Consider the following 20463-nt stretch of genomic DNA (forward strand, 5'->3'; position numbering starts at 1 on the left):
AAAAAGTAAAGAGAATCACCTGAACATATCACTGTTGTAATCTAACATATTTATTTTCAGTCATTTTCCTGTCCATTTTGATAAAGTTGTAATTATAAGTAGGTTTTTTAATGTGATAAATATAAATTATTCTTTTTAAATTGCTTTTTAAATTCAAGTATAGGGAATTTACTCATTCATCTTAATGAATATTTAATATGTACTTCAGTTCTGTGTTGTGTCTAGTTAAAGCAAAGAAATAGAGAAAAGAAGCTAAAAGAGTTAGGAAGAAAGGAGAGAGAAAAGAAAGAGGAAGGAGAAGAAAGCGGGGAGGAAAAGGGAGTAGAAAGGAAGAGGAGACAGGAGACATGGGGAGAAAGAGAAGTGTTAGGGAAATGTCAATAGTGAGATGCCAAGGAGAAGGTTGAAAAGAAAAGGTTTAGTATTTTGTGAAAGTTCCTGAGATTATCTCCATTCATCTGGCCCTCCAACACCATAGCTGTAAACAGGAGCATAATGTGTTGCTTCGAATTTCTGCCCTTTGAACTTCAGATTAGATAATGGTTTGTTAGATAATGGTTATAGTTCTTCGTCTACTCTTCTGCCTTAAAATCACCAAAAACACTCAAATCACTAGAGCAGCCTATAAGTGGGGAAGGCTTTTCTGATTGCAGAAGCCAAAGCTAAATCACTGAAAGACAAGAGCTTGAGAGTTCTACCTCTGCCTAAGATGTTAATCTGCATGGAAAGCAAAAGGCAAACCAGCTGTTTATTCAATATATTCCTCCTCTGTGAATCTTTGATTTTGTTTTCTCCATCATGTTGGTGATTATTTAGCTAAACTAGTTTGGAGTCAAGAGTAATGCAGACAAAGTCATTCCACATAAAAATATTCTTATGCATTAACAGTTTTCCATGGACGGACTTCAGTTTTACCCAAATCAGCTTCCTCAACAGTTACTAATTGTTTGGAAATCTATCAATTTGCATGAAATTATCACTATTACCAGAAAATCCACCCCAAGTAAATATATCATTGATGATGAACATTTATTTTAAGCATAGTGAACATGAGTGCATTTGCTACCAAGATGTACTTAATTACAAATAAAAATGTATGTATTTCCCATCAACTTTTATATTGCTCACACACAAAATGCTAATGTGAATCATGTATCTAAATCCTGTTTTTAAAAAATTAATTTCAAAGAAACATACAAATCTAGCTATAATACTTAAGTGTAAATAAATCACTGAAATAAAATGGCTGGTATATTTGAAAGAACTGGCCAAAATTTCAGAGATTTCTACCTCAGTATTGGTTTATGCAGCAAGTAATAAATATGAACTTGTTTCCACAAGTACAAAATGAAAATATTCAAGAAGATTTCAGTAAATGCAGAGGCTGCTAACCTGTACTAGGTCATTAAAGATAATAGGGGATTCTGAGATGCTGATCTAACCTTGAAGATGACATAATGAGGACCACTCAGTCTCCTCAGAAAGCTGTGAAATTGTCTGAGACAGGATGAGCCACCTCACTATTGCTTTTCTTTTAATTTTTTTTTTTTTAGAAATTCACGTTCTTTTTTTATTTATTTATTTATTTATTTATTTATTTATGACTGTGTTGAGTCTTCGTTTCTGTGCGAGGGCTTTCTCTAGTTGCGGCAAGTGGGGAACCACTCTTCATCGCGGTGCGCGGGCCTCTCACCATCGCGGCCTCTCTTGTTGTGGAGCACAGGCTCCAGACGCGCAGGCTCAGTAATTGTGGCTCACGGGCCCAGCTGCTCCGTGGCATGTGGGATCTTCCCAGACCAGGGCTCGAACCCGTGTCCCCTGCATTGGCAGGCAGATTCTCAACCACTGCGCCACCAGGGAAGCCCTTTTCTTTTAATTTTATAACAACTTTCTTATTCTTATAATAAGGGCCTTCAAATTTATAATATGAGAAAGACGTTTTTTATGATAATGTTAACATAGTCAACAAAATGTAGAATCTTGGATGTCTGAAGAGAAATGATCTTCTATGTATGATATCATACATTTTGTTTGAATGCACTCCAGGAAAATAGATGGTGTTTCATCTTTTACTCTAAAAGTGGGCAGGGTTTCCTACTGGGCAGTATTTTATTTTGAATTAGACTGCAACTTGAAGGGTAAGGGTGGAGTTTCTTTTTTTTTTTTTTTTTTTTTTATTTTATTTTTGTCTGTGTTGGGTCTTCATTGCTGTGCGCGGGCTCTCTCTGGTTGCGGTGAGCGGGGGCTACTCTGCTCTTCGTTGTGGTGCACCGGCTTCTCATTGCGGTGGCTTCTCTTGTTGCGGAGCACAAGCTCTAGGCGTGCGGGCTTCAGTAGTTATGGCACGGGGGCTCAGTAGTTGTGGCTTGCAGGCTCTAGAGCGCAGCCTCAGTAGTTGTGGCACACGGCTTAGTTGCTCCGTGGCCTGTGGGATCTTCCCGGACCAGGGCTCGAACCCATGTCCCCTGCATTGGCAGGCAGATTCTTAACCACTGTACCACCAGGGAAGCCCTGGAGTTTCTTAAATTAACAATAGGCATTAATTTCTTTCGTTTGCACACTTAGCACATTTCCTTTTGTTTCTTATCTTAAAAACTATAAGAAGTTTATAACTGTATATTTTTATGTCTGTAAGTGGAATGTGATATTTTTACTACAATTAAATTTTTTAAAGTAAATAGTTCTTCCTTCAGACAAATGCCAAAAATAGAGTTCAGATTCACAAATAGAGGAGGATATATTTCTTGAGAAGTTGTGCTTGATTCCTTAGATTTTAATCTTAGAATATCTCAAAGAAATTTCTCTCATACTTACAAGTACTAATTACCACAGTGAATAAGATTATATTTCAAGAAAATTTTTGTATGTGAAACCCCTGAAACAAAATTTGTTTACAAGATTGAGAAGCTCTTGTGTTAACATATGATTTCTTTGCTAGTTGTTATATTTTTCTCTTTGAACTTTTTAATCCGTCTCTGGATACCTAGCAATCTAGGTTCCAATCCTGCTCTACCACTGACTAGCTTTGCAACTTTGGCTTACTTCTTAACCTTATAGAAGCTCAAAATATATTTACCCCCTAAGCAAAGCTCCAAGTATTTTGCCAGCAACGTACAAAAAGAATTTCCTAGTTAATATTCTCAGGTTCTTAAACTTGTCAAAAGAAATAACAATACAATGCAAGATTATTTACAATTATTTACCATGGACCAGGTGACTTGTCTCCATAAATTAAATACAGGGATGAATTTGTGAAAGCCTTACGTCAGAGTAGGAAACCACAGGCTTGCATATCTGACCTTTAGCATGATTTCATTGAGTAATTAGGGTAATATTAGTCGAATCACAGTCCATTTATCCAAGAAGACGAGCCCCCATGCCCTCTACCTCTGGTGAGTACGCTGGTTACATCTGTCAAAATCTCTGTGGACTTCAGGACTTCCAGAGCGTCCCTCTGCCTTTTGTCTTTCCTTTCTTGATGTATCTGTGTATTCCTTTTCCCTCTTTCTCCCTACTTCTTCCCCTGCTTGTCTTTCTCTATTTACTTCCTCACATCCGTCCTTTAATTCTATCTCCCCTCTCACTGACCTTCACCCTCTTTTTCTGCTCTCCTATCTTCTCTTTTCATACTATGAAGTTAAAATATGTTTTGAAGCATTTTGCCCAAAGTAGCTCTGTGTTGCTACTTTCCATGCACCATACTCTCCAGTTAGCCAGGACAGGACTCACCATTCTTCAAAATTCCCCTACTGTACCCATACCCTTGTGCATACTTTGTTCGTGACTTGGAAAGCTCTTCACTCTGTCAGAATCCTTCAGCCAATCCCCCTTTTGTTCAAATGCACTTTATCCAGGATAATTTTCTTTTCCTAATTCTTCTACTCTGTCCCTTTCACCTCTTTTGGCTCACCGAGAAGTCTCTCCCTTCTTCATGTGAAACGTGTTAGTAACTTTCAGAACTTACCAAATTATTTCCTATGAAAGCACAGTAAAGACAAAAGTTATTCTCTTCATAGCCTTTATTATACATATACATAGCCTTCATTATACAATGTCACCTTGTACATTAAACGTACTCTATAAATATGGAATTGAATTGCATTCTCAATTTAAATCCTAATGATCTAGATCAAATTGCCTTTTAACGTCACTTGACATTTAGTTAAAATAGTCCATGAATAGTGGCTCTTGACTTTAAAAGTGTTCCCATTTTAATCAGAAGTCTTCTCCAGTGAAATTGTTGCCAGCCTACTCCCAATAATATTATACTAATTACTTCATCATTATTTTAAAAATAATAAATAAGATAAATTAATAAAACATCAGTATTTATAGTGAGAAGCAGCCGCATAGCACAGGGAGATCAGCTCTGTGCTTTGTGACCACCTAGAGGGGTGGGACAGGGAGGGTGGGAGGAAGGGAGACACAACAGGGAAGAGATATGGGAACATATGTATATGTATAACTGATTCACTTTGTTATAAAGCAGAAACTAACACACCATTGTAAAGCAATTATACTCCAATAAAGATGTTTAAAAAAAAATCAGTATTTAGAAATATACCATAGTTTTAATGTAAAAGAAAATTTAAACTGAAAATAATATCTTTATCCAGCAAGTGAAAATTTTGGAAATTTATGTAAAATTATAATATGTAAATCTATGTAAAATTATGTATGGAGAAATCTATACTATATTATTGTATTCTCCTAGGCTTTAAGATCAGGAGTTTAAAATGTTATACTTCTTTACATCTATTATATCAACTCTTCTCCAACTCCCTTCTCACCACCTCCCCTTTCCTTATGCCTCACCTCCCACCTCGCTGTTAGATTAGTGCTTTGCATAGAGTACTTACAAATCACCATATTCAATGTCCGTTATAATTGCCTACCTTTATAAAGCTGTGTGTAAAGGCAATCCACTAAGATAGTTACTGAAGCATTCCACAGAAAACAACTCAGTTCCAAGTCGTTGCTGTTTATACTAGACAATTCAAAACTCCCACCATTTTCTGTTCTTCTTTTTAAAATGATACCCTGTTTTGGCTTCTAAACGGCACCTGTATCTCTACTCAGTTCTTGCCATCCACCAGTTATGTGCTGCCCAAACAACTCAACAGGTTTGTCAAGGAAAAGAGATTGAATATGACAGAGGCAGATAGGGAGGACTGCTAGAAACGGTGTGAGGGCAGAAATTGTTTCTATCTTGAATTCTATTATATTGCATCCCCAACAACTAGCACAGTTCCTGGCATATATTGCACGCTTAAAAATATCTATTACATGAATGAATTAATATTTGGGGTCAGTCTTTGGATTTATATTATATATGACCAACTATAATCTATTTGCTTATCTCTTTTTCCTATCCATAAACACTGGGTTTTTACATTATAAATACTTTGGAGCAATATTCTTCCCCTCTGATGACTCTTACTTATATGAAACATACCAATGTTTTAACAGTTGGTAGGGGGACAAAAGGGAAAATGATCCTAGTAATAGAGGTGTGTAATTGGAAATCAGCTAAGCCTTTGCTTGTACAAACCAGAGTAACAATGAATATTGCATACACAGTGATGTAACTAAAATAATACTGAACTAAAAACCAGAAGACTCCAATTCTAGTCCAAACAACCACTGCCACTAATTCATGACATGATTTTGAAAAGTTCTCTTACTTCTTTGTGTCTCAGATCCCTCATCAATAAAAGATGAGCATGATGGACTATATTGGTGCTTCTTAAACTTTTTTTTGGAAACGGGTACCTTTGAGAATCTGATGAAAGCTTTGAATCCACTCCTCAATATTTTGTGTATAATTTTTCCTTACCAATTTCCATGTCAAATTCCATGTCAAGATCTTTGGACTAGATGATCTCAAGGGTTCCTTCCAGCCCTGTAACTCCAGAATGGAGCTGTCTTTGTCTCACACGACCACTGTGTGTGCTTTCAAGTAAGCAAATAATCCAATTTCTTTCTCAGCGCTACAAGGTGGGGTACTAACAAATGCTATAAGGTTTCCTGTCAGTCTGCAGTAAGGGAAGAGAGTCACACATGCCTCCTAAGGAGACATTCAGCCAAATTAGCAGCTTCTATAAGGGGAGTTATCTGTTCCTCAGGCTCATTTCACAAATGTGTTGCTCTGCTCCTTCTGTTGTTGCTTTAACAACTTTGATTCCCAACTTGACTAAAAGGTCTGCAGATGCAGAAACCATAAGTGGTAGCCAGCCTTAGTTTGGCCTCTAATTATGCCCACCGCTTAATATTCACACCCTTGTGTGGTTCGCTTCCACATTTCACGAGGGCCTTTCTTTGTGACCAGTGAAATAAGGCAGAAGTAATGGTGTGTCACACCTCAGTTTCCATCTTGGAGGTGTGCTCATTTTTTCCTTCTCTCCCTCTGCCCCTCTCTCTCACCACTCAGTCTGGGGGAGGCCAGTGACCGTGTCATAAAGACACTGAGGAAGCCTATCGAAAGACTCAGGTGGTGCAAAGGAAGTCTCTGACTGACAGCCTGCCAGTTACCTTGTAAGAGCGCTTGGAAGCAGGTCCTTCAGCTCCAGTCAAGTCCTGGAAGCCTACAGCCCGGGTGACAGCTGACTGCAACCTCATGAGAGACCCTTAGCTAGAACCACTCAGCCTAGCTGCTTCCAGATTCCTGACCCTCTGACATTATGAGATAATAAATATTATTTTCAGCTGCTAAATTTGGGGTAATTTATTATGCAGCATTTATAGCTAATACACCTTCTCTCTCTCTCCCTACCTCCCTCAGTTGCTTAGTACTATTGGTAACATTTTACAATTGAAATCTATTCAAGCAATCTGCTCTAACCTCCTCCCCCCACCCTTTTTTTTTTTTTTTTTTTTTTTTTACTGAACATAGGCTTCTTTTTTTTTTTAACATCTTTATTGGAGTATAATTGCTTCACAATGGTGTGTTAGTTTCTGCTTTATAACAAAGTGAATCAGCTATACATATACATATATCCCCATATCTCCTCCCTCTTTCGTCTCCATCCCACCCTCCCTATCCCACCCCTTTAGGTGGTCACTGAGACCCACAATAGTTAAGTACTTGCCCAAGGTCAATTAATTACTGGAAGAAAAAAGATTAAAACCCTAATAAGATATTATTTCCACATCCCTATGCTGCTTCAGACTTTATAATCAATTCAGTGTACTCCTAGGTGTTAAATAACAAGTATTAATGTTTAGACTAAAAGAGCACTATGAAAATTAAAATCTACATACTGTCTTTGCACTAACTTATTTTTATTCCCTTTCTGTTGCCTCTTTGAATTGGGAAAAGTCCTAAAAGGATTAGAAATAAGTTGAGAACATAGTAATTGTAGACAAAACAAAGAACCAATTTGCCAATATACTATTTCTTTTTCAACCTATCTTTCAGAAGTGCTTGTTAGAACAAACTCTCTGTGACTTCTTTCATTTGTTTTTGTGTTTGTTCCTTTTGGATTTAGTGGCCTTTAGAGAGGGGAACTATGTGGCTGTACTCCTAAAATTGACTGATTTACTCTCTGAAATTAAACAGTATATATGTATGTATTCTGTAATTATGAAGGCACTTACTAATGAACAGAAGTATACATAGTTTTAACGAATGTCAAAAATGTGTTTAAAATACAACCAAATCAAATTTTGCAACGTCTTTAGCAATTTGTAAGCAAAATAAACTGAAGGTTTCCATGCCAACTCAAGAGGAAGACAAATGGAGATGTTTTGTACAAGAAAAGTTGGAGCAGAGTATTTATTTAATAATAAGAAAATGCCAAGTACTCATTAGGGCATATTACAGAGAAGAAAATTGCAGCTATTTATAGTTCTTCAGATGCAAATTATCCAACTGCATGATGCAAATTAATGTGTGATATTTTAGTCACACCAGAGACAGTATAGTGATACATGTGTTAATAACAAAAATTATGCTTTAAAGTTAAACCTACTTGAGTTCATATCCCAACTCTGGCAGTTACTAGCTATGGAACCTAGAGCAAGCTACCTACCTCTGTGTTGCCTCATCTGCAAAATGAGCATAACTCTGCCAGGCACACAGTAACTACTCAGTAAGTTTACCTCTTATAGTAATTATTATGATCCTAAAATAATATTATTGACCTGTGTTATCATTATGGGGGAAAAGTGTAACTTTAAAATACCTCACTTCTTCCCCTTCAGAGTCTCTTAGTATCTTGTGTTGACTATAAGGAAACTGGACGTTTTAAAGTAGTATTCTGAATATGAACTTCTTGATCTTTAATATATAATGATGTTAGTCACACAGTGAATTTATCAGGCCTATTATTCAATATCTACTCTTTGTAAGTTAAGTGAATACCCAAATATTTCCAGAAAACAATCAATTATTGCACACAGAGGTTTTTGATATGATCATTTCAATCATCAGCTTATTTTAAACACCAGTCTTTCTTAATTAAAAGGAACAACACCTAAATAGGAGGCAAAGCCAGCCTCTGTATTTTTAATTGAGGTATAGTTGATTTACAGTATTGTATTAGCTTCAGGTATACAACATAGTGATTCAAAATTTTTATAGATTATACTCCATTTAGAGTTATTATACAATATTGGCTATATTCCCTGTGCTGTACAATGTATCTTTGTAGCTTATTTATTTTACACATAGTAGTTTGTACCTCTAAATCTCCTATCCATGTCTTGGCCCTCCTCCTTCTCTCTTCCTACTGGTAACCACTAGTTTGTTCTCTATATCTGTGAGTCTGTTCCTTTTTTGTTATATTCACATTTGTTTTATTTTTTGGATTCCACATATAATTGATAACCTACAGTATTTATCTTTCTCTGTCTGACTTATTTAACTAAGAATAATACCCTCCAGGTCCATCCATATTGTTGGAAATGGCAAAATTTTGTGCTTTTTCATGGCTGAGTAGTATTCCATCTTCATTCATTCATTCATTCATTCATGTGTTGACAGACACTTAGATTGCTTTTGTATCTTGGCTATTGTAAATAATGCTGCTATGAACATTGGGGTGCAGTGTCTTTTTGAATTAATGTTTTCATTTTCTTTGGATATATACCCAGGAGTGGAATTGCTGGCTTATATGATAGTTCTATTTTTAGATTTTTTGAGGACCCTCCACAGTGGCTGCACCAATTTACATTCCCACCAATAGTGTACAGGGCTCCCTTTCTCTACATCCTCTCCAGCATTTGTTATTTATGGTCCTTTTGATGATAGCCATTCTGAGAACTGTGAGGTGATATCGCATCATGGTAGCCTATGTATAATTTTAAAACTAGAACTTGTATACTAGCAAACTTATCAAGCTGGCCAATTCCTGAGGGTTTTTTCTTTCTTCTTGTAAAGTGGACTAATAGTGTGATTGCAATCTTACAACAAAGAGGTATTTTGAGGATGAATTAGAATGGAATGAAGTGTTCTGCACCAATTTCAGTACTGGCATGTGTATTTTTAAAGAATTAACATCATTTTAGTAATCTACTTATATTTAGTCACTCAATAAGCATGTTCCCAGTTGTACATTGTGCAATTTTGTGTAGACTAAATTAGAAGATTTATGACAACAGTAACAAACAAAATTTATTTCTACACAGTGCAGTAATTTTAATAGTAATATTAATGTGAACACCTGATAAAATATTAAATAGTACCTTAAAACATGACAAATTTTAGGTCCAAGTACAAACTTAACAACCATGATATAGATTTATTTATGCTCGTCTTCTTTGGGATGAATTTTTATTCAATATCTGATCAACTTCAAGCCAATTAAGAGAAAATTTGAAGAACAAATTATGGCAGAATCTTCGCAGAGTTGAGAGCACCTCTCTATGTCTGTTAAACAGACAACATTATTTTATAATGTATTATTTGTACAGGAAGGGAGTTGAACACAATTTCTCAGAAACAGGGACACATCAGTAGACTTATCTAAGTGGGAAAACACCTCACCTCATTGCCTACTTCAGGATTTAGAGGGAGTAAATGTGCACAGCTGCTTGACTACCGGGTGTCCTGGTTAAATAGCTGAAGCAGGTGATGCAACTCTAATAGTAATAAAAGTTGTCTTATCTTAAAGAATGTGGCAGATAACTTCCATAATTTTGTCTTTAAAGGCTAAGAAGAAGCTTCAAAACCATTGTTTCTCTCACTATTTAGGAACTGCTGTGGGGAAGAAAATCCTCCATAATCATAAAGTACCGTGATCATTACTGAACAGCTCACTTAAGCAGATTACAATTATGATCAAAGATTCAAATTACATTAAAAAGAGAAAAATATTCAGTTATCCAGAGAAACAATATTATTCCAATTAGCAGAACTTAAATTATGCCTTTAAAAAAACTTTTCCTTTAAAGGAAATAGACATTTTTAGTAAGCAGAGCAATTAGACAAAGTCAGAAAATTGATAAAGGGCAAATGTTCTCATATTTTTTAATAGAAAAAAAAAGGTTTACCTTAGTGAGCTTAACATTGATAACTGGAAAGGTATTAAATCGCTTTCCGTTTCCCAACCTTGCAATACTTTCTTACTACCAAGCATGTAGAAAAAATATTTCCCCTGAAAGTAATACATTCGTCTTCTCTCTTTCATCGTGCTCATCCTTCAGGTCATTTTCTCCCAGAAAAGACCTACACACCCACCTCCTCAAGTTGAGTTAGGCAACACCCGAATGTGCTCTAAACTTTCCCCCTCTGACTTGTAGTTCACCCTCCACCCCCAACTAATCTGTTAATTCTCTAAATACATGGACTATGGACTTTAAATTACGGTAGCCTCCATCTGGCATAGGGAAGGTATCAATGACTGTTTGTCGAATTAACAAAGAAGGAAAAAAGAAATCACCAGTCTTGTTTTGTGTGACGTCTTCATCATTCAAGCAAGCAAGGGAGGAAACTTTTCATTGCCTATGGTGAGCTCCCATGAGAGCTGCCTCAATATGAACCCCACTAACCAGGCCTGTGGTCAGAAGTACAGTTAGAGACATCATAAATCACTGAAAGACTGTCTGAGGATCAGGCTACTGGCACTAAAACAAATTGAGAGTACGTTCACCAGCTTTGTACTTCTCCCCAGCTCTCTCTTCCTATACACACGTCCTCTCCTCTCTTCGACCTTGCCCAAGATCAGTTTTATAAGTGCTGCTAGAAAGTAGGCAGATCTCTACCTAAATATTATCAGCCCACTGCTTGTTTTCACTAGTATAGCTCATTTAATTTTTAAAGACTTTTCCCCTCTGTGTATCCTTTTAGTGCAGATACTCCTTAAGGCAATATAAACTATGAATTTTTTTCTGCATATAGTTTTTCACATGTAGGGATTAGTTGACAGTCAGATGAAAATAAGAATGAGTGCTGAGGAAGGCTACCGCTTTTCCAGGATTGGTCTTCACCATGCCCTGCCAATCACCCTTTCAGTGTCACCAGTGGTACCTGTGCCTGCTTAGATTATTGACCTCTACAATAAAACTTTGCCACTCCTCCCTTAAAATTACCTAGAAAAACATTAAGTCAAAGGGGTTCTGGAGACCAACATTTTCTTAATAATAGAGAAAAAAAAAAGTGAAGTGTACTTCTGTTTTATTTTAGCAAGATTTTTCATTCTTGTCCACATTAAATTTTCATGATAATTTACTAATCTATTTCTTACCTATAGTTAATTTTAAATGTATAAAAACTTAACAGAGAAATATGAGTGATTGTCAGTTTGTCTTCCCTTCTTCCACCCTTTGCATTGAGCTATCTGCCATTGGGAGACAAAAGGGAGAGTAAGACATGATACTTATCTTTCCAGAACTGACATTCTAGTGGCATTGCCAAATGCAAACAGAAAAAACCATAAGACAAGCAAATGTGTTGTATATGACTAGAAAAGCAGTTCTATTTAAAATCTCAAATAAGTGACTTTTTCAAAGGGTATGAAATTAATTTATTAAATTTGCAGTCCTCCCTTCTGTTTAGGTTAAATTTCAAATTTCTAAATAGTTTTTGGCCAGTAAATGAAACTTGTTCTTTATTGATATAATTGAAATAACTTCAACTTTTACTCAAACGGCTTTTTTGAAAAGTAAAACAAAGTTTATTGATTTTAGGTATATAAGATAAGAATTCTTCAATCATGTTGGAATGCTAAAACATTTTTAGATTACTGCATGAGAAATGTTTTTGTCAGTTTCTAGATTGCTCAAATGATAGCTGTTGGGCATCATTTCAGATTAGGAGAAGGGTTCTTTAAAGCTTCTCAGAAGTCAGAAGGAGCTTCAAACTAGGCTTAAATCTCACTGCAAATCTCTGGATTTCAGTACAGCATTTATACCCCAAATACTACCCTAAGAGTCCAAAATTATATGCAGGCTCCTGACTTCGGCACACATTTTTGGTTCAAGGTCACTCTTAAAACACTGGTTCAAGTCCATTTTTATAGCCTTTTTATTTGGACCTAACAACGGAGTGGAAGCTTGGTTTTCGTTCTTCACTACACCAAAGATAGATTCCCTAGGCAGTAGCTCCCTAGTTCCCATTTAGAAATTTAAATGTTTTACCCAAATCAGGGATGAGAGTAGGGAGGGTAGTGGGAGTGGAGGGTATACTCTGCTGTCAGATAAGTTTGGGAAACCATATATAGTCTTCTCCTAGAGTTTTGCAATTCATACTAGTGTAGTATAGGCTTGGAGAATTTTCTGCTGTGAAAAAAACTTGTTCAGCTTTATTTAACCTAATATTTTCCAACGAGCCACAGAAACTGTGCTGCAGGAAACACCATTAATATCTCAAAGGACACTAGTGTTCTAAGAAACAAAGTTTGTAATTGCTGCTGTAAGAAAAATCTGAGGCGGCTGAGGTGATTCTGAATTTGATCTCAAATCATTTTCTCAGCATTATCTACAATTACATGTGAAGTTCAAATAGGCAAATGAAATGGAAAATATTACAGTAGCTTTTAATGGAACATGATAAATATGCTATTTAAGGATGTTGAAATATGCCTCATTTCTCCTTTCTCGTATTAATCAGAAAAATAAACTCAGTTTCAGAATAGTCTGGATAAATAAGCAAATATTATTATAGCTAAAAGCACAAATTTTCAAACCTCCTATATGAGTAACATATGCAATAATCTATTATCATTTCAACCCCTCTGTACACTATTTTGTTTTTGTTTTTGTTTGTTTCCATCTCAGAAATCCTTCCTCTACTATATTATCAATCCATTGCATTCAATTTCCTTTATTCCGTAAGGGCATCAAAAAGTAAGTGTAATATTGTACGTCAGCTATACTTCAATTTTTAAAAAAATTTAGTAGAGCTATATTTTATGAGAATCTTTTGTATTTAAGTCCTCCCTAAACTTAAAATACAAAATTCATTAATTTTTATATAAAGTCCTTTTTTCCTTTCCTCTCTCACCTTTTTCTCTCCTGTTCACAGACAAAAGATATTTTCTTCCTTTTTATTCTTAGGACACTAGCCAATGGCCCTATCAAGTACTTGTGGCCACACCAGTAGAAGTGATTATATTCTTCTGCAGGAAAGTTGACTGGAGCAACTGAAGAATCTCTAGAGACAATTCTCCCCAATATACATCAAACTTTTTTTCTCTGAGAAGGATGTTGTCTGCCTAAAAGGCAAGTTCTACCTGGACATGGATATTGGATAATTCTCCTCTCTCCTTCCCCACCCTAATCCCTTTTGTCTTTATATATTACTACACAAACCCAACTAGCTGAATAACTTTAATGATGTTTTCCTTGTTAGTAAATTTGGTATGGCTTCTCTACCTAAGTCAGGTGCAGATATCATCTCAAATACAGATGTGAATCTTGATCAAGAAACAGTCAAATGTTCAGTGATTCTTTAATGTGGTTTTCAGAACCATGTGAAAGGCAGACAATTTTATTTTCCAACCTATTTTGCTTGCAGAAAGATTGGATATGAACCAGGAGGACATTATGTTAAGTGAAATAGGCTAGATACAGAAAGGCAAATACTACATGATACAACTTACAGGAAGAATCTAAAATATTAGTTTTAAAGATGTTAAAATAAAATAAAAATTAGTTTTCTCTTATAGAAGCAGAGTAGAATAATGGTTGCTAGGGGCTGGAGGGTGGGGGAAACAAGGAGATATTAGTCAAAGGGTACTAAGTTTCAGTTTTGCAAGGTGAATAAATCCAAGAGATATACTGTACAGTGTAGTGTCTATAGTTTACAATATTGTAATGTATACTTAAATATTTGCTAAGACGATAGATCTTATGTTAAGTACTTTTATCACAAATAATAATAATAATAATTAATAAAAAAGGGCAGGAGGAAACTTTTGGAAGTGATGGGTACGTTTATGACATAGAATATAGTGATGTATTATCTCTGAATTCATCAAGTTCTATACATTAAATAAGTACAGCTTTTTATATGTCAATCATACCTCAATAAATTTTTTAAAGAAAGATTGGATATGGTTTAGGAAAAGGAGGAATTCATATGGAAGATCTTTTCATTTAATATTAATTTTTCTCAGTATTCCTTAGATATACACAATTCCTGCCTCTTCTTCTATGTGCCATATGTGAAATTAAAGCATAGACAAATATTGTATTCCAGTAGTGATGAAAAAGAAGTTACTCTGCTACCATAAATTCTTTGATACAGACGAAGAAAGCTGGAATCTTTAGAAAAGAAAGAAAGCTTTGCCTTAATCCCCAACTTACAAAGAGAACAAACTGCTAGGTCCGTAGCCTTTCACTAATCTGGATAGACCCTCTAGGCTTATGGTTTCTTCCCTGTTGGGTTTTCTAGACTGGAGTTTGTCTCTTTAAATCACTGCTTTCGTGAGGTGGTCATAGGAGGTGAAACTCTAATTTGGGGGCATCTGGGTTCATAATCATAAGTGGCTCATTTAAGTGCCTTGTAAGCTGGCATTGATGCCTGTTCTCCAGGTTCCCTGCTGCAGCACCACTTGAAAGTGTCAGAAGGGAGTCAGACCTGCCTGTCTTTTTGAAACTGTGGCACCAGACCTATTTTTCCCCAGCAATGAACTCATTCACAGAAGATGCCTTCTTAAATAGTAGCTTCAGGCTGTCATCACGTGCATTTCCAAGCCAGTTCACCAAATGTTGGAGCCACTAAGATTTGTCAGAAAGGTCGAATGGACCCAGAAGAATTTCCTTGATGCAAAATTCAGAGATTGATTCCTGATAAGCCCATTTCAAAAATCCCCCAGGGTAGAGGTTAACTCAGGAGCCCTCTAAAGGTTCCAAAACATTCCCAGGACACCCGAGGGAATCCTGCTGAATTAGAAGCCTTGTCTCATTAAGTAGTGGTTTTCAGCCTTAGCTGCCCATTAGACTCACTGGAGAGCTTTAAACAAACACTGATGCCTGGGTCCTTCCTGCCTTCACAAGATTCTGATTTAACTGAGCTATGGTTTCCCCAGTAATCTAATGTGATCCCCTTAGGCTCAGCTTTGGAGCCAGCCATGCCAGAATTATCTGGGGAGCTTTTAAAATTCCTGATGCCCAGGCTGCACCCCAAATACATTTAATGAGAATCTTTGTGGGTGGAACCTGGTATCAGTATTTTTTAAAGTTTCTCAGCTGATTACAATATTTAGCCAAGGCTGAGAAATAGAAAAGTCTAGAAAAGGAACCCCTTCCATATATCTAAAAGCTGGCTTCTTGCATCCTCTTCAATTCACTTGGGTCTCTGAAAGCTCTAAAACTATAGGCTGAAGAGTTGTAATACAACTAAGTCACAAGGTTAAATACATGATCAGATGCTCTGGATTAATATAGAAATGAAAGTGATGGCCAGTTCAGATGACAATTTACAAAATAAATAAGAGATGCACCTGTGGCAATAAGTTGTTATTAGCACTTAATAAGTGCCAGGCACTGGTGTTAGCCTAAAAAAAGAGGAAGACCATAAAATGAAAAATTATTCTTAACGTTAAAGTTTTCAAAGAATAGCTAATATTTCCAAATCTAGCTATTTCCAAATTGCTAGTATTTCCAAATCTTCCATAATTTACAGCCTTGACAACTTAAAGAAGAGAGTAAGGTCACCAGTTCTACAGGATTCCATTTTGTCAGTAATTCTACGATTTTGGTTCAGTTCCATAGATATGTTCCTCTTTGTCTATTTCTTTTTAGAGATGTGGTTGTCGTGATTTTCTTATTTTGTATTTTGACAGTGTGAATTATTGTTCTTTTAAATAACCTGCTAAGAACTCTTTGGAGAATAAGCAAGTTTACTGTCTTTGTATTTAGAGGTGATATGTGTATTTGTTAGCTACTAGGAGAGATTCTTGTTGAGCAGGAGCTTATCCAAAGAATTGTTGACAGTTGAGTCACTGAAGATTTTGTGGTCAAATCAGATCCAACAGCAGTGTGTTTATTTGCTTTTTGCCAATTGTTAGGCCATATCCAGTCACAGTCTAACAATCCAAAAGACAATATTGCCAAATCATTGGCCAGTTTTCAGAATGGCTAACCCTTTTCTTGCTATGGAACTTAACAATGCTCAATAATAACAAGTGAGGCATACTTTTTCTTGAGTCAGTGGCTTATGGCAATTAAGGATTTCCTCTCAAAAGGAATGGGAACCAAAAAACTTTTTAGTAATTGGATGCCGAAAGCAAGAAAATCATCCTCAGGGACTGAGTTTTCTGAGTCCACATCTGTCTCTCAGGGCAGTTGTTGGTTGCCCAGTGCGCTGCTGCTGTCTCTCACTCACCACCTCAACTTCCAGCTTAAACAGCAGTGTTATTTGTGTCAGGTGTGGAGTGATTGCCTCTGTCTGCTGATGAGTTGCCTGGTCCAATTATCTAAATTCACCCTCTGGCCTTAGTTCCCCCAGGGGAAACTCTGACAACAGCAGTGGAAGTATTGACCATCCATTGCCAGTCCTTTTGTGATATTATTAATGTTCTCCTCTGCAGAGAATGTGGATATTTATTTCATTCTGAAGGTGCATTTTATGCTTTTATTATTCTTTTTATTAGTTCAGGTTAAGTTCTAGTGTCATCGCTTAGAAACCTACTAAAAGGCTAAATGTGGTGCCACCAGAGAACAAGTTGAGAGGAGAGGCTTCCTTACCTCCAGGGTAAGAATAGCGTGCGATCTCCGGACCCGTTCTCCAGTGATAGCTTCTCTCCCCTCCAGAGTCAGAAATGCAGTTCAGCATCTCTTGGCCCCTTATGAATTCCTACTTTTACATAGTCAGGTCTTGCTTATATGGCTACTAATACAAGTCTTGTTTCTGTTGGGTTACTTGGTGCATTTTTTCTGACATTTACTCATTCTTATCTAGATTTAAAATACTTCGCAAGACAACACTATGATTAACACTGAAGTGAGACCCTTACAACCCAAGGTAGCTCAAGTAATTTTTTAATTCCCTAAAGATGTGAGACATGAGCCGTCATATCCACCTTCTTATCACTCCTGTTCTCTTCCTCCAGGCCCTCCACTTGCCTGCCCCAGCCCAACACCTTCTGGAAGGAGAATTATACACCCAGGTTTTTCACCTCACCTACCTACTCCAATCCATTGTCTTAGCAATATCTTATAAGCCACATTCCTATGAGGGAGCAGTGCTTCTGCTGGTGAAGTAAGCAGTCCTTCAAGATCCATTAACATCTTCAGGTCACTTTCCCTTTCATTCAAAGCAAAGCCATGAGAACGGACTGGGGACTTTCATATGGTAACCCAGAGAAAAACTTTCATGCAGCTGGCATCTAACTTTTCATGCAAATTTTTATCATCTAAGACATTTAAATCTATACCATCTTAAAAGGCCTCCAAAGAAGGATGTTTAACAACCAGTGAATGAACTTAAGGCATCAGAACATTGAAAATGAAATTCAAAGTTTAATTTTCATCTTTACCAGTTTCTGAACTCTGCTGAGTTTCAATGTAGTAGACAATCCAATTATTACCTTTTACTTTCTCATCTTAATGAAAATAGGAAGGAAACATCTTTTGTTCATTTGTTCATTAATTCAATTAAGGATTGAGGAATGTAAACAATCTACAAGTTTTATAATTTCAATTTTTTTGTTTTCTTTGACTTTTTAAAATTCTGTGGAGCACTCTCTTTGTACCTGGATTTCTTTGTACCTGGATACAGTAGCTTCAACTTCACATGTGACAATTTGCATGTTTTATGTATGAGGCATTCAATTTTAAAATTGAATAATAGGAAATGACTATCAGAATTCTGTTCTATGTTATTCTCCATATATTTTTCAATGGAGTGCCTTAGGATTTCCTATAGCCCCTCTTTATGGAGAAGCCTGGCAGGCTTCTTCTTCAATAGGATAGCAGCACAACTTGACAACAATTTTGGAGTTACTGAAATGATCCCGATGTAAGTTTCCCTTTCCAGGAGAATTGATCATATCAAGAAAGTATATAGACTAGATATACAGTCTATGGAAAAGCTTATAGAAGTGAAGATTATTTACATATATCATGTCTTTTAGTACATTGGTATTGTGACATTCTAATTTATAATGATATAAAATGACTTTCTTTCCTTCCTTCCTTCCTTCCTTCTTTCTTCCTTCTCTCCTTCCTTCTTTCCTTCCTCCCTTTTTCTTCCTTTCTTTTTTTTACTGTAAAATTAGAGTTAGAATAGAAATTGTCTGCCAAATTGGCTACTCAAGGTCAGCGCTAAATTGTGTTTCAAACTATAAAAAACTTCAGCATTTTGTGTATGTTTTAAAATACCTGAGTTTCATGGTTTCAAGAAATTTTAATATAAAATAAAACATATATATCTGAATGCATTCCAATCGTAGATATTCCAATTGATCCCAAATAATTATGAATATTATTCACTTTCACTGGATTTTACATCTAATTTTTCACTTTTTCATTACTTGGTAAAAGCATTCAAAAGGAATTAGCATATGGAAGAATTCTATAGTGTTTAGGTTCAGTAACCTTATTGTTACAATTTGAAATTAGTTCTGACAGCTCAACTTATCATTGAGATAACATTCACTTTCATCTCATTCAATGTTTATGGTAATAATATGAGTACTTAGATTGTTCACATTTATGTTATGTATTCTGAGGTTTAGAATAAAATAGACTGTAAGAACTAGAAGGTGTATTGGAGATCATCTGTACATATCCCACATCTTACAGATTAAAAAAAAATGAGAATTGGAAAAAGTAAGAAATTGAGAAAAAAAGTAAGAAAAAGTAAGAAATTGTTCCAGAGTCATTCATAGGCAGGCATTGGACCTATCTGTCATAATTTCCACCTGGGCTCTGTTTTCTCCACCAGGTTCTGTTATCCATTATAAATCTCAATAACTTTTAAATAAATTTATTTATTGATGTGAGCCAAATTCTGTTGCTCACAGAGAAGTAGCTATCCACAAAACTTTCCTCCAAGTAGTTATTTCCTTACCTAAACTTCAGTATAATCAGAACAATATTCTAGAACTAGCGCATTAACATTATTAATAGAGGTAATAATAAAGCCATACTGTTAGCAATCCATTTAAATGGCCTTAACATTCTATATCAATTATAGTTTAAAAAGTGGATTCTCTCATTTTCATATTGGAAACGTAATTCCCCATATTCCCATATTGGTTCATTAGTTTGGAAGCCTAAAAGCCATTTATTAAACAAGCAGCAAAAGTTTTAAATATTCTCTATAATCCTAGCACTGTGCTAGGCAAATGTTTACACCATCACCCCATGCATTCTTTTTCAATTGACTTTAACATACATAATATTATAAAATGATATGATAATAACATTGTTCAAGTACTAGTAATACAAAAAAATTTCCTTTCACTCAGGGATTTTAAATTCTTAATGTTTAGGTATGTTCAGGTATATATTGATATTTTACCCCATAAAACTTAATACTTTTGAAATTGGTTATTAATCATAACTGCTAAATGATAAATCCAACCCTGACATATCAACATGAAAAGAATAACTGATTCTTGAGGAAAATGTAATTATTTACATTTAAATCATGGAATTAACATCCCTTCCAACTCACTTTTATTTCCTCCTTCACATTCACATTTCTCTTAAGGTAACATGGAACTTTTATGGCACAGAATATTTAGATAAAGAAAATGTTAGAAGGAACCTATTTTTGTGCCTAGGTAAATAATTAAGCAATCAAATACAAGCTCTTTATGATATGAACAGATGAGGATACCACAGATTCCCTTCTGTTTTAAAACTATACACAATTGCACAAGTCACTGAAGGCATATTTTCAGTATTTCACACCACGGAAATATTTTTTCAAGGGAAATCAAATTATTTTAAAAAATTATCTGTTCCTCAAACTAATGGTAAGTCATTTTTGGTGAGCATTTACTGAGTACTCTATTAGAGTTCCTAATGACTTTTGCTAGAAGACAATAAATCACATTTCAGTATGAATAA

The 20463-nt window shown here is 35.7% G+C and overlaps 2 protein-coding genes across 8 annotated transcripts in view; one reads left to right on the forward strand and one right to left on the reverse strand.

The window, feature by feature from the left end:
• The window catches only part of FAM227B (family with sequence similarity 227 member B), a 280693-nt gene that overhangs the window by 147418 nt on the left and 112812 nt on the right, over positions 1 to 20463 (forward strand). The window lies entirely within an intron of this gene.
• FGF7 (fibroblast growth factor 7) overlaps positions 1 to 20463 on the reverse strand; it is a 65019-nt gene that overhangs the window by 42879 nt on the left and 1677 nt on the right. The gene's annotated exons all lie outside the window — the stretch shown is intronic.

The sequence above is a fragment of the Balaenoptera acutorostrata genome, chromosome 3, assembly GCF_949987535.1.
Source record: "Balaenoptera acutorostrata chromosome 3, mBalAcu1.1, whole genome shotgun sequence".
Lineage (NCBI taxonomy): Eukaryota > Metazoa > Chordata > Mammalia > Artiodactyla > Balaenopteridae > Balaenoptera > Balaenoptera acutorostrata.